Source organism: Crotalus tigris, unplaced genomic scaffold (genome assembly GCF_016545835.1).
Source record: "Crotalus tigris isolate CLP2741 ecotype Arizona unplaced genomic scaffold, ASM1654583v1 scf7180000023830.6690815, whole genome shotgun sequence".
Classification (NCBI taxonomy): Eukaryota; Metazoa; Chordata; class Lepidosauria; order Squamata; family Viperidae; genus Crotalus; species Crotalus tigris.
The window spans coordinates 1,358,574-1,373,333 of record NW_024100214.1 but is presented as its reverse complement, the minus strand read 5'-3'; positions in this window follow the sequence as shown (position 1 = coordinate 1,373,333).

The window sequence follows — 14,760 nt, the reverse complement described above, 5'->3', positions numbered from 1 at the left end:
ATAATCTCTATATCTGGGTGATAGGAGGATGGCAGAAATTATCTGCCTTCTTCATTTGGTCACAGTCCCTTCATGATTCTGTCCAGTCATCAACCCATGTAGATTATATTATGTATAGCACTTTAACCAAATAAAGTTCAGACTAGATTTGCAACAGAGTGAGATAATTTCTATCCGTGACTATAACAACTTAATGTAGAGAAGATTTAATCAATAAAATATATAATGGGCGAGTCATGGTTCTTCTGCTTTCCATCTCCTCAGTGATCATGTAGGCCAGTGTTTCCCAAACTTGACAATTTTAAGGCATGTGGACTTCAACTCCCAGAATTCCACAGCCAGCAATGCTGGCTGTGGAATTCTGGGAGTTGAAGTCCACATGCCTTAAAATTGTCAAGTTTGGGAAACACTGATGTAGGCGGACACAGATCAATGGTGAAGAAAGAAAGTTCACCCAGGCCCACTGATATCAACTTTAATATGTCAACATTCCTTCGCAACCTTCCATTTAAACTAATTCTGGCTTCCAACTATTTGTTCCTATGACCCACTGATGTTAGTGAGATTCTGTTTCTAAACAGAGGTGTTTTGGATGCAGAAGGCCATTAAATCCTCCATTTTTAGTTCCTCTCCATCACTCCTCCATTCCTTCTAGGCTAAAACATTCTTCCTGTGTCTAGACAGAAATGGAAAGAAAACAGATTATTGTAAAACGTTGCATAACATTCTCCTTTCTATTCCTATAGGCACTAATAACAGAAAACTGCAGTATACCTGGTCACACCTCCCCTCTTTTGTTCTTTAAATTCCATCAAGATTCCATATTTACTAAGCATTAGGATGTATTGAGTACAGATAGTCCTTGATTTATGACCACAATTTAGCCCCACATTTTTGTTGCTAAGCAAGACAGTTGTTAAGTGAATTTTTGCCCCATTTTACAACTTTTCTTGCCACAGTGGTCACGTGAATCACTAGAGTTGTTAAGTTAGTAACCTGGTTGTTAAGTGGACCTGGCTTCCCCACTGATTTTTCTTGTCAGAAGGTGGCAACTTACAATAACAATCGGGACCTGAATTTCCATTGCTAAGCAAGGTGGTGGTTAAGTAAGTCCCAGCCAATTTTACTATGTCTTTTTTTGCCAGGGATGTTAAATGAGTCACTGTAGTTGTTAAGTGAATCACATGGTCATTAATCACATGAATTTGGCTTCCCCCATTGACTTTGCTTATCTGAAGTCATCTAGGAAAAGTCACAAATGATGGTCATTTCACCCTGGGACTCTGCGACCATTTGTACATACATGCTGGTTGCCAGGCGCCCAAATTATGATCACAGGACCATGGAGATGCTGTGATGGTTGGGAGAGCAAGGAGGAGTTGCACGTCACTCTTTTCTGTGCCATTGCAACTTTGAATGGTCATTATAGAAATGGCTGTAAGGCGATGACTACCTTTAAATGATTCTAGCTAGCCTTTTTACATGCACGTATCTCTTCTTTTTACATAGCCACACCGTTTTATTCTTTTTTGTTTACAGGATACAGAATATAGAATATAGTATAATAGGTTTGGAAGGGACCTTAGAAGTCTTTTAGTCCAACCACCTGCCCTATACCATTTTAGGCAAATGATTGTCCGGTCTCTTGAAAACCTCCAGTGATGGAGCACCCTCAACTTCTGGAGGCAAGCTGTTCCACTGATTAATTATTCTGTCAGGAAATTTCTCCTTAGTTCTAGGTTGGATCTCTGGTTGATAAGCTTCTATTTGTTATATCTTGTTCTCAGGTGTTTTGGAGAATAGTCTGTGACAGTTAGATGCTTTCCCATTAAACAGGGGAAGGTTCTCAAGGTTTATAACAGAGCTCTTCAAACTTGGCCCTTTTATGACTTGCGGCATGCTGGCTGAGGAATTCTGGGAGTTGAAGTCCACAAGTCATAAAAGAGCCAAGTTTGAAGATCCTTGGTTTTTAATTTTAGTTCTTCTCTCTTATGCATCTTGGCATTAAAAGCCCTCTCTTAAAGACACTTCTTCTTTGCAAAACAGTTTGTAGCCTAGCACACCTATGAGTCTGTCCCTACCATGCTACCTGCATTGGCAAACCATAAGAGCTGAGGAATTTCTTCAAGGTGTGGAAGCTGGCTTATTTCTGAGGCTGGGGGCCAGTTGCTCTGGTTGGTGGAGTAAGTTAAAAAAACTCAAACTAGGGAAATCCCACCTTAGGGGAATTTCCAATTCCACATTATGTTCAAACAGGATTCATTTGTGGGATGGGGAAGACTCTATGTCCCTTGGAGACAAAACAAATCCTGGTGGCTTAGATCAAGGATCCATTTAGCCCAGGATCCGGATCATAAAATAGACAGAAAGATAGCATCATACCTCCTTTTGTTGTTTCTTAGACAATTTGCTAAGCTAGCAGGTTTGTGAAAGAAGAAACAGAAAGCTATCCTTGTAACAGGATGTATTTCTTTATTTCCTTTTCCTCTCTCACTCTCAATGACTACAGCAAGCTGGAAAAGCATTTCAGAGAAATATTGTTTTATTGTAAACCAATTAGTGTCTTGTTGGCTTCCCTAAAATCTCCCCTAAACTGAACTTCATTTTTGAAGACTGTCTACACAAACCCAGGAAGTTTTCCTGGTAGGCATTACAGAAGTGATTTCACATTCCCTTCTTCTGGAATGTTTTTGGACTTCTCAATCTAGATTACTGACAAGGGATTACCTACTTTAAATACTAACTGGATTTGATCCTGCTCAGCATCTCATCCCAGACAAGATTCAGCTGGGTGGGGTCATTTATGGAGATAAAGTTGTAAAAATCTTCTGTACTGGTCTTTAAAAATCTAGAACAGTGGTGGCGAACCTATGGCACACGTGCCAGAGGCGGCACTCGGAGCCCTCTCTGTGGGCACATGTGCCATTGCCCCAGCCCCACCTGCCTCCACGGCCACCTCCTCTCCAGCAGCCCCCCTGAAGAAGAGTTGCCCCTGAGCGTGGCCCATGCAGAGCAGCGCAGCCAAGGACATGGCAGCCAGGCAGCGTAAACAAGACTCTGCCCTCACGCCCCATTGCACACAGTTGATGCTGCAGGGCGCGGGCAGAGGGCGTGGCTACCATGGCGCTGCTGGGCTGCCTGGGCAATCTGCAGTGGACCCTGGAGGTGGTGAGTGGCCCTGCGGGCAGGCGAGGTGGGGGTGAGGCAGGGGGTGGAGCAGGGGCGGGGCTAGTTTTTGGGCACTCGTTCTCTAAAACGCTCACCATCACTGACCTAGAACTTCAGAACACTAGCTATTATTGTTAAATCATTGAGTAGTTGGTTTTTTTTGCTTTGCCTTCTGTTTAGAAATTCTTGATCTGTCTAACCCAGTTGTACCATTATTAATTTCCAGTCAACAGAGGAGATGAAACTTTAATTTTATCTTTTAGGAGATCTGTGCAAAATGTCACAGTCACCATTTCGTATGTGAAAAATCAGTTTTAGAATCTTTTTACTGAGATGAATGGAACAAAAGAAAGACTAAAGATTGTTTGAAGCACATTTATGTCTTTAAATGGAGATAGACAGACAGACAGACTGATTCTTCATCCTTTCTCTTTCATAATTCATTCTGGTAAAAATAGTGACACCCCACTGAAAAGAAATACTGATCCTCCATAGTATGGATGGCTAAGACAATGAATTAGAAAAGGGAACTTATTTCCAGCTGAAATTATTTCTTCTCCTCTTTACCTCTATGGTTTCCTGCAGTCACCTTTTCTATCTCTTAACAATTGTTTTATTGAAGTATAGATTATACTCTGCAAACTGAGTTGGACACAATAACCAATTCAGAATTGATTCACAGTAATGCAAAATTCTCAGATAACTAAACTCTTCAACATTAATTTGTGAGTTGTTCAAGACAAGATTGGTCTTTCAGACTGCTTTGAAAGTTAACATTTAAATGCATTCCATTCCATTCCATTTTTCCTTCATATAATTCAACCACAACTTCCACAACTGAGAATTTACAGTTGCAGTTACATTGCACATCTAGAGCTAACCAAAATGGGGAAGAGGCTAAGCTAGCCTATTGTTATTTTTCCTTTCAAATGGGAAGATACATGAATTCGCATTTCCTTTTCCATGCAGGTTTAGAAATTTCACATTGTACTCACCACATTGGAGGAACAGCAATCTTGCACAAGGTCTTGTGGGGAACATTTTATTTATTAAACTTGTTAGGCCCTCAACATGATGAACAATTTTCAGTTATTTTGATCCACACAAAGGACCAAGTTAGAATTATCTAAGCTGTAATGACTGAAACTTAGATGCTGCTGCCAGCTTTCAGTAAGTCAGTCAGAATTAAATTGATTTAACTCTCCCAAGAAAGTGGGAGAGAAAGGGAATAATGGAAACATACCAGGTTTAAGAAAAATATGGATTAGCCTATGCTGGCCATTCTTATTATTATACATTTAATTTTCTACTCTGGTCATACACACCTTATTATATATTATTTATTACCTACTTGGGCATACTCATCTTATTATATATTATTTCATTTTACTAACTTTATCTATCATGATCTTCTCTTTGTCCTGCCGACCTGCAGCTTCTAACTGATATCATAAGACTGATTTTTGAATTCTTAAAAAAAAGGATAGGGAAGGGATTAGAAATAAATATAGTTCTCTAGAAGCTAGAAAGCTCAGAACGTGCAACTGAATTGATCACAAAGACCCAGTGACTTTTTCCATCACTTTATAGCAATAGCACTTAGACTTATATACTGCTTCATAATAATAATAAAGTTGGAAGGGACCTTGGAAGTCATTGTCCAACCCCCTGCTCGGGCAGGTAACCCTATACCATTTCGGACAAATGGCTGTCCAGTTTCTTCTTAAAAACTTCCAATGTTGGAGCATTCACCACTTCTGGAGGCAGGTTGTTCCACTGGTTAATTGTTCTAACTGTCAGGAAGTTTCTCCTTAGTTCTAGGTTGCTTCTCTCTTTGGTTAGGTTGCTTCTCTCTTTGGTTAGTTTCCACCCCTTGCTTCTTGTCAGGTGCTTTGGAAAATATCTTGACTCCCTCTTCTTTGTGGCAGCCCCTGAGATATTGGAACACTGCTATCATGTCCCCCCTTGTCCTTCTCTTCATTAAACTAGACATACCCAATTCCAGCAACCGTTCCTTATATGTTTTAGCCTCCAGTCCCCTAATCATCTTTGTTGCTCTTCTCTGTACTCTTTCTAGAGTCTCAACATCTTTTTTACATCGTGGTGACCAAAACTGGATGCAGTATTCCAAGTGTGGCCTTACCAAGGCATTGTAAAGTGGTATTAATACTTCATGTGATCTTGATTCTATCCCTCTGTTAATGTAGCCTAGCACTGTTTGGCCTTTTTGGCAGCTGCAGCACACTGCTGGCTCATATTTAAATGATTGTCCACTAGGACTCTGAGATCCCTCTCACAGTTACTACTATTGAGCAAGGTACTCCCTATACTATACCTGTACAGTTGGTTTTTCTTGCCTTCTTTATCTTCACCAACCGTTCTTCCATTGTAGGAAGTAGAACCGTTCTTCCATTGTAGAAACTTTTCTACTTTTGAGCATCTAATAATTTTGATGCAGTTTTTGTCTACAAAAACAAAGTTCCATTTTTTTTCTAATTGCTTGTCGATTAGTCCCAAAATAAAAAACTGGTTTCAGTTGTACTTTAATCATCAGTCTTCTGAATTAATGTATCTAGCATGATAAAATGTCCCTTCATGTTGATCACATTTCCAGCAAAGATTCAAAACTTCTTTATACATTCTAGACAATATTTCTGATATTATTCTCTATTTTCTGATGGAGTGTTTTATAGTCTCATATAGTACTTTCTTATAGGAAAAGTATATATTTAATGCCACAAGATGTTTAATCAGTTCACTCAAAGGATTAATCAGCTTCAAAAATTTACAGTGTTAGCAGCAAACTTTAATGGATGGAAGCAAATACTAATTGATAGTAAAGAGAAAAATATTTGTAGTGCTCATTGTGTTGATGCAAAATAGACCTATTAAAGACAATGTTTTCTTCCCTTATTAATAAGCAACTTTGGTTAATTACAACTAACTTTTCCAACACACTTTTTTTTGTCCTCTAATAATGAACACCTACAATGAAATTTTGGCCTGTACGAGTTCATTGAGCCAATTAATTGGCAATAACCTACAGAAAACATATTTACTCAGTCATAGTGATCCTATTTATTGAACATACTATATCAATATATCACAACCTATAATTAAATGATATATTAATTAGTATACATTATATCCTGTATGCATTGTCATCATCAGCTATTCAGTCGTTTCTGATCCTCAGCCACTCCATAGCCACATATTCATTGTAGTGGCCCATATTCATTGTAAAACTGTCAGCCTTGCAGGGTAAACCAGGTAGCAATCACAGCCAGATAAGCTGATTTTACTTTATTGTAAAGCTACATTGACAGAATTTTGCAAATCTGAAAATATGCTCCCCTTGTTTACAACCTGAGAAACTATGGAGTGGCTCTTCTGATGCTCTTAACCTGCCTGCCATCCAGTTGTGGGCTACTGTGCTTCCTACTTGAGCATTCCTTTGGCAGCACCTCCTAATCTCCCAAGGTCTTTTCTACATATCATTACAACAACAAGAAATAATGAATGTTAAGAATTTTGGGTCTCGATTATGAGCATGACAAGATTAAAGGTAACCTGTTCTTCAAGGTACTGTGAAATATAATAAATATATAATTGCACCATAGAACTTATGAATTCTAGACCTGGGAATGCGAGTCAGCATTTAACTTATCTAAGCAGTGGAGTTCTTAATCTCTAATTTTGAGTTGTTATTATCAAGATGGATTTCCTTCAAGGATTCCGATGGAATGAGTGGTAATTAAGGTTTAATTAAGGTGCTCTTTAGACTCTCCATTTTTAAACATCCATTAGACCACCTTTTAAAAATAGTTCCATTAAACAACTGTGACCAATCATCATCATCATCATACAGTAATATAACACACTCAACATGTTTTCGGGTTTCTTCATCAAGTTATCAGTCTTAACAATCATTTAAATGTATTGATAGAAGCTGAAATGTCTCCCTGGTTTTACATTTTGCTTAGTAGCTTCGTCGGCACACCTAGCAATCCTTTCTGCTGAGATCAATGATTTCTCTTTTTTCCTTTCCTTTCCTTTCCTCCCCTCCCCTTCGCTTCTGCTTCTGTTTCCTTCCCCTTCCTTTCCCCTCCCCTCCCCTCTCCTTCCCTTCCATTTCCATTTCCTTTTGCTTCTGTTTCCTTCCCTCCCCTCCCCTCCCCTCCCCTCTCCTTTCCTCAACATGCATAAGTTTATTTGCTACTGTGTGTTTTAAAACAATTTCAAGGAAATAAAAAAAAATACAAAATTACCCCAAACCAGCCACAATGTGTATATATACTTCATTTGCATAGTGTTGAACCAGGTCACTGAAGGGCATAAACTAAGTATCCAAGGAAATTCTGATGTCCATTCAGATGATTGATACTATGTCCCCACCACATAATCTCTGATCCTATTAACTGGAAAAGTCACGAGTTTAACTTGAGATCTTTAGCATGCAAAACATGTCTTCTGTCACTGGGTTACTGAAGGGATCCTTCTGAAAAGTTATTTACAACTGTCAAAGGATATTATCACGGACCTCAGCACAGCCCAGTTTTTTAACATATATATTTACTTTTGCCTGCTCTAGGACTGCATGGAATTCTCCAAAGCAGGGAAGTGAAGAAAAATGAAAATTTTTCCCCCATCACAATGTATTATAAGACTCTGTGAGAACTGATTGGAAAAAAAGAGCATAATTAATGAGTTTTGTCTCCCAAGAACAGCACATTTTGTATCAATATACATTGCAAAGCTGTATCAATCAATATATATTGCAAAGCTCTCTGCACATAACATGAATAAGAACACTGTTTAGCAAATCACCATAAGGGAAAAAAAATCTGTCAAGCATTACCAACATTCATCCAAGCCTGCCACGAAATGTGGCGTTCAAGTGGAGCACAAAAAATGGCTAATTCCTTACTTTCATTTACTTTGCAATGCAATGTGCAAGAGACAGCATAGGAAACACTCTTTCCAAATCTCAGGCCATTTCCGCAAAGCACGCAAGTGATTCAAGTCTGCACCTGTTCTCTGTCAATAGGTGTCTTAACACTTGTAATAGTTTCCTGAGTTTAGTCTAGAAATCTCTCTGTGGACAGCATGGAAGAAAAAAAGTAACCACACTTATGAGAACAGGTTGGGAGAAGAGGTTCCACCTAGGGAACAATGAAGACAAAAGGGGGAGAACCCCACAATTGAGTAATGGACAGAGAAAGAGAAAGATCTTCCCCAAGATATCAGAAAGTAACAAGAGACAGTGGGAGATTTGTACGCTCAGACATACAAAATTCTGTTAATGTAGCCTCACAATAAAGTAGAATTGTCTGGCCTACTTGTGAGGTTGACAACTGGGGACACAAGATCAAATCCCCATTTCAGAGCCACAAGCTGGAAGAGAATGAACAATAAACAAAGCAATGTTGTCATTCCATATTTTGCAGGATTATCTGAAAAACTCAGGAGGATCTTCAGCCAATACAACATACCTGCACACTTTAAACCCAGGAATACATTAAGGCAGAAGCTTGTCCACCCCAAGACTAAAACACCCAGACACAAACTGAGCAATGTGTTATATGCAGTACAATGCAGTGAACCATGTGCAGATCTGTACATTGGGGAAACAAAACAACCACTTCATAAACACATGGCACAACATAGGAAAATAAATGCACCAGGAGAAGATTCAGCAGTCCATCTGCATTTAAAAGACAAAGGCCACTCTTTTGAAGACAGCAAAGTCCACATTTTGGACAGAGAGGACCACTGGTTTGAAAGAGGGGTCAAAGAAGTCATCTATGTCAAAATTGGATAGCCCTCTCTCATTCATTTATCAACATTCATGCAACGTGTTAAAATCCTATTAAGGCCAATTCAAGCCTGGGAAATCAGCAGGTTTTCAAAGTCTTCTTAAACATCATCAACATCAACAGGAATTCTAGCCTGTTTGTGCTGTCAGGGAAATAAACTCCAGTGAGTTTGGATTAATATACTTAAATAACCGAATAACAGAGTTAGAAGGGACCTTAGAGGTCTTCTAGTCCAACCCCCTGCTCAAGCAGGAGATGCGATTTCCAGCATGGCTGTCTATTAAATTCATAGGATTGCAGCTAAAGTTTAGAAAGCCCCCCCCAATTCTAGACATTCAGATCTCAGTTTATTTAATTCCCAGATCAGAATCTGCATTTTAGGCCCTGGTCGCTGTGTCAATGCTTTTTTGTTCATATAACTGCTATTGTAAGGGCATGGATTAATGAATACAGTCCAATTTTTGCCTTGTTGCCTCCATCAGCCACATATTAATTCAGAGTGTCAAACTTGCAGAAGAAGGAACTCATACAAAGCACTGTCTGTAGGATGCTTGGGTTGAGTAATGTATGACCATTTGCGCAGCTGTTCGAATAATGAGTGCAAGTTAGGGTTGCAAGTTATACATGAAAACATGCATATGTGGATCATTCACAGTTTCACAAAGATCGCCACAAATTTCTGCTTGCAAATGAATTATTCCTTTGCCACATGTCAAAGATGAAAAACTGGGGAAATGTTACAAAACTGGTTCTGCAACTCCAAAGATACTGTCAACAGGAAAAGTTATAACATATGGCTTAACGCACCATAATCACACAACTATTTAAAAGCCGAGGCAATTATCACGGACAACATTGTCTTTTGGCTCTGAATTTCAGGTTCCATAAACAGGTCCAGATATTCAATGTTCAGTTTACAAGGGAAGAAAGATATTTTCTTGATCCCTATTTAATCTAACAGGAAGTTGGGTGATTTTGTAATAACTGAAAATTAGTACAGCCTTTCCTTTCTCCCTTTTAACTGTGTGACATTTCACGTAGCTGTGTGCAGACAACAGTTTGCATAGCTAGGAGTAACTGCTAATCCCTTGGTGATTCATTATCTGGCTTTGCAAAAGGATTTTTTTAGTGAAAATTCAAATCGCCCAAGAATGAAACACCAGAACCAGCTCATGAACTGAGGAAGACAAGACAAGATCCTTCAAACTGACCACTGTGTTCTTCACATTTTGTGCAAGCCTTAACAATTCGGCATTTTTTATAGTCTTCCATAGAGTTCAATTAAAGCATGAATTATGATAAATTCTCTAAAGTGTAAATTGAAGAATATTTGTCCCCTTCCCTTATTTTAAAAATTTTGGCTTGTGAAAAAAAATGACAGATTTTACTCTTTAGTGATTGTAATTGATCATTGCTTCTTAATAATATATTTATTGACTAATAAATGAATCAACTAAAGTTCTAACTGATTGGCCCATTGACATGGATATCTGACCAATTCAGAGGAAGAAAGGAAGGAAGGAAGGAAGGAAGGAAGGAAGGAAGGAAGGAAGGAAGGAAGGAAGGAGTGTTAAAGCATGTCTTGAATATATCTTCATTTAGCAACCATCTATTTAGTGGCCATTCAAAGTTGCCGCAGTGCTGAACTAATGGTAGTTACAACCAGCCCTTGAAGTTATGGCCATTGCAGCATTCCCACGATCATGTGATCATAAATCAAGTACTTGGCAGGCCACCTGCATTTACGACCACAGCATGTGCTTCAGCTCCCTCCACCCGTCTATCTCTCCCCCATCTCTGTTCTTTTGGCACCCTGCATCTTGCTCCCCATGACTGAGGGCCACACAAGACGGATTTTGTAATACTGGAAACATGGTTTTTGTAGTACTGTTTCAGCCTCCAGGGTGGACCTTTTTTCTTTTGTTGATGAGGCACACCTGGCCAAGGCAACTGAACTGTTGGCCCTTCCTGAGGTGGTGCAAGGGCTTACACAGCTTCCATCAGGGCTTGCATGGTGTCAGGGAGACCTTGCAAAAGGCATGCCTGCTCAGCAGCAGAAGGAAAAAGATGGCAAAGGGCATCTAGGGGTGGCAGGGGGCAGCAGAAGTAAATGGCGGTGGCAGAGTGCAAAGACAGAGATGCAGAGTGCAAAGGCAGGGTAGATAGGCAAGTGTGGGGGTGTTGAAACAAAAACAAGCGTGGCAGGGCAGAAGCATGAGGTCCTCATCTAATGACTACAACTAAGACTGCTGGAGCTGCCACGGCTAAGTGAGGGGGACCATGTTATGTTTTGCCTAACAACTGCTTCACCTAGAGACGTAAATTCCTCTCCCAGTGAGGGTTGCCAAGCGAGGACGATCTGTAATATAAAACAAGGCGTTTGTCAAGGCGTTTTTATTCATGATAAGAAAATCTAGCCCGAATTAACAATTTGAAAGGCAAATGAGTCATCGGCTACACATTATTTAATGGGTGGACATCTGTAATTCCTTTTAACCCAGAGATATCATGTTAGATGTGCAAAGCGCGTGGGAGCACACGAGGAAGGAAATTATTAGCTCAAGCCATTTGTACTAACAACTCACAAGGGAGAGTCTCATGGGCATAACTATTGGATTTTGATTGTAACATTAAACCCTTCGCAGGCCACAAAGTTTATCTGACCTTGTTATCCCCAATTCTAAACAGCACAGCTTGTTCTAGACATTTGAATTTACTGTACTTAGAAGCCTGCAACAATCTGCTTGTAAGCTCGCTCTTTTCTAATCATTTGCCCAGAAAGGAAGGAAAGGCCCATGTGATCCTCGATGATCTTGTGATAGTTTGGCACACAAGATCCTTGTGTTGATTCTCTCCCTGCGGCTTCCACCAGAAAACCTTCTTCTAACTGGGTGCTCAAAATATTATAGAATATTTGTGGAATAAGCCTATTTCAAATTCACTGTTCCCCCTGTATATTTAGCCATTCAAGCAGAATGATTATACTGAAAGCTTTATCAGAAAGATGCTTTTATCATTCAAACTGGCTTTCCTATTGCTGGGTCCTGCCCTGTGTGTGTGCTAGCTCAGTTAACTGCCAACTGGCAGTGCAAGAAAGTTGGTTTACGTTCTCACTTTTCCTGTTATTATACCCTCCAGACACTCAGCCTTTGTAAATAGCGCTCTTATTTATTAACTAACTTGATAATGGTGAACAAGAGGATTTACATCAAGCTAAGCCGATACTGAGGGAAAAATGGGGCTCATAAAGAAAAATATTTATTTTTCCTCAGAACACAGCAAGGCCCTGTTTTCAATCAGCTTTTTTCCCCCCCCTTTCCTGTCAACAAGGTAACGCAACAAGTATTTCTGTTATTTCTGGGTATACTTTTGCTTTTGCTGAAGAAACAGGCCAACACTGTAGCCTGCCTCCTAAAATAGGTTTTATATCATTTTAAAAATATCTCAGCCCCCCTCTTCCCTCTCCAGAACATCTAGTTGCAGCTTATACATGGGAGGTGTTCTGCTACGTTCGTTCATTTAATGGTTCATTCTAACTCTAATTCTCCACACCTTGAAAGATTTCTGCATGCAGATTTAAGGCACCAAAAGGATGAGAAGGGAACATCTCTCAGGAAAAGCACAGAATAGCATGCATTAAGATGGGTCATTTTCCTCCAGAGCAGTGGATTTGGGGAGAGTCTGGAAACCTCAGCCACTGTTGCCAGCTACAATTCTCTCTTCCTACCTGTCCATCCACTGGCTTTTTTCCAGCCTTGGACATCACATTTAGCCAACAGTTTTCCATTGTGGCAAGAAGATGGGAAAATAGAAATGGCTTTTTCAGCTGTGGTAAAGAAGAGTGGCAGCCCCAGTAGTTAGGTTATCTCTAATTTTGTCCTACAATACTTAGCTCAGAAGAATAAGGAAAGTTTTGTTTAGTTTTGTTTTTAGTTAGAGCAACAAAATATATTCAGCTGGATCTGTGACAACACTCCAAACTAAGTTCACCCCAGGACTTAATCACTAAGCCATAATATCAATTTGGCTTCAGACAATATGCATACTCATCAGTTATGATATGTAACTTTGGTTTATGGTTTAGCATATTGGAAAGACCAACCAGTTGCGCTGTACTCAAGAAACAAGATTAAATAAACCGGGGCTTAGCAGAAATATATGAAGCTAGGAGTGTATTTATCAATAGTATAGCCACCAAGTACAAGGCCAATTCAGAAATAAACCTCTGTTTGGTTATCTATGACAGACACTTGCAGATACAGAACTTTTATTATACATATTACATTACTTTTCGACGTAATCACCATTCAAATTGAGGCACTTGTCATAATGTCTTACAAGGTTTGAAATCCCTTAGTAGTAGTCACTACCGGAAGTGTGCCATAGAAAATCCCACCACAAGTGAAGATGCCAAAGGAATACTGCTAATGAAGTTCGTGGAATGTGGTTTGAACATCAGTTCAGAAGTTTACTGTGAACTGTTATAAAAACTCAGAGGAGCCATCCCTAATGAGCATCGGGGCCTGCTGACTTCCAGTGTGGGATTGGTTCACGATAATACTTGCTTGCACACCACTAGACGCATCCAAGAACTTTTGAAGTAGTTCTGTTGGTATGTTTTTGATCCCCCCCACAGCCCAGATTAGGCGCTGAACAACTACTGCTAAGGAATTTCAAACCTTATAAGTTGTTAAGACAAGTGCCTCAATTTGAATGGCAATTATGATGAAAAGTAATGTAATGTTGCAGTTTTCTAATATGTATAATAAAAGTTCTGTATCTGCGGGTGTCTGTCATTGATAACCAAATGGAGGTTTATTTACGAATTGCCCTCATATAAGTAGTTCTCGACTTAGGATCACAATTGACCCCAACATTTTGATTGTTAAGTGAGACTTTTGTTAAATGAATTTTGCCCCATTTTACAACATTTTTTGCCTCAATTGTTAAGTGAATCACTGTGGTTGATAAGTTAGTAACCAGGTTGTTAGGCGAAGCTGGCTGTTAAGTGATCACATGACCTTGGGACACAGCATCGGTCATAAGTATGAACCAGTTGCCAAGCATCTACATTTTGATCACGTGATCATGGGGATGCTGCAAAGGCTGTAACTGTGAAAAATGGCCATAAGTCACTTTTTTTCAGTGCTGTTGTAACTTTGAACAGTCACTAAATAAACTGTTGTAAGTCGACGACTACCTATACCTCAGGACACACAAATGTTACTTCCTTCCCTGATAGGTAACCATGATTTGCAGATTGTAAAAAGAGAAAAAGTTTGAGAACTACTGAATCTAAATAAACTAAATCTTGTGTTTGAAGATGTCTGAGTCTTGGAAGATACTTTTATGGCTTTTAACAAAGGGACAAGTTCTTATGAGCCTCTTTCAAAATCTCCAGAAGATTTATATTTCCTAACATGCATTACAAAGTTTATTTCTTACATTATTTCTTTTATTTACTCAATTTTTATGAATATTACTCTTATGTCCAGATGGCCTCTAACAACAGTATAAGATGCTTTATACCACACAAAATTCTTTACTCTAGAGTAACAGTTTAGCAATGAAAGTAGGCACACCATTATACTAAACCAGTTGTTTCTGAACAGGGTCAAAATAATAATAATAATAATAATAATAATAATAATAATAATAATAATAATAATAATAATATAATGATAAAGTTGGAAGGGACCTTGGAGGTCATCTAGTCCAACCCCCTGCTCAGGCAAGAAACCCTATACCAGTGGTTCTCAACCTTCCTAATGCCATG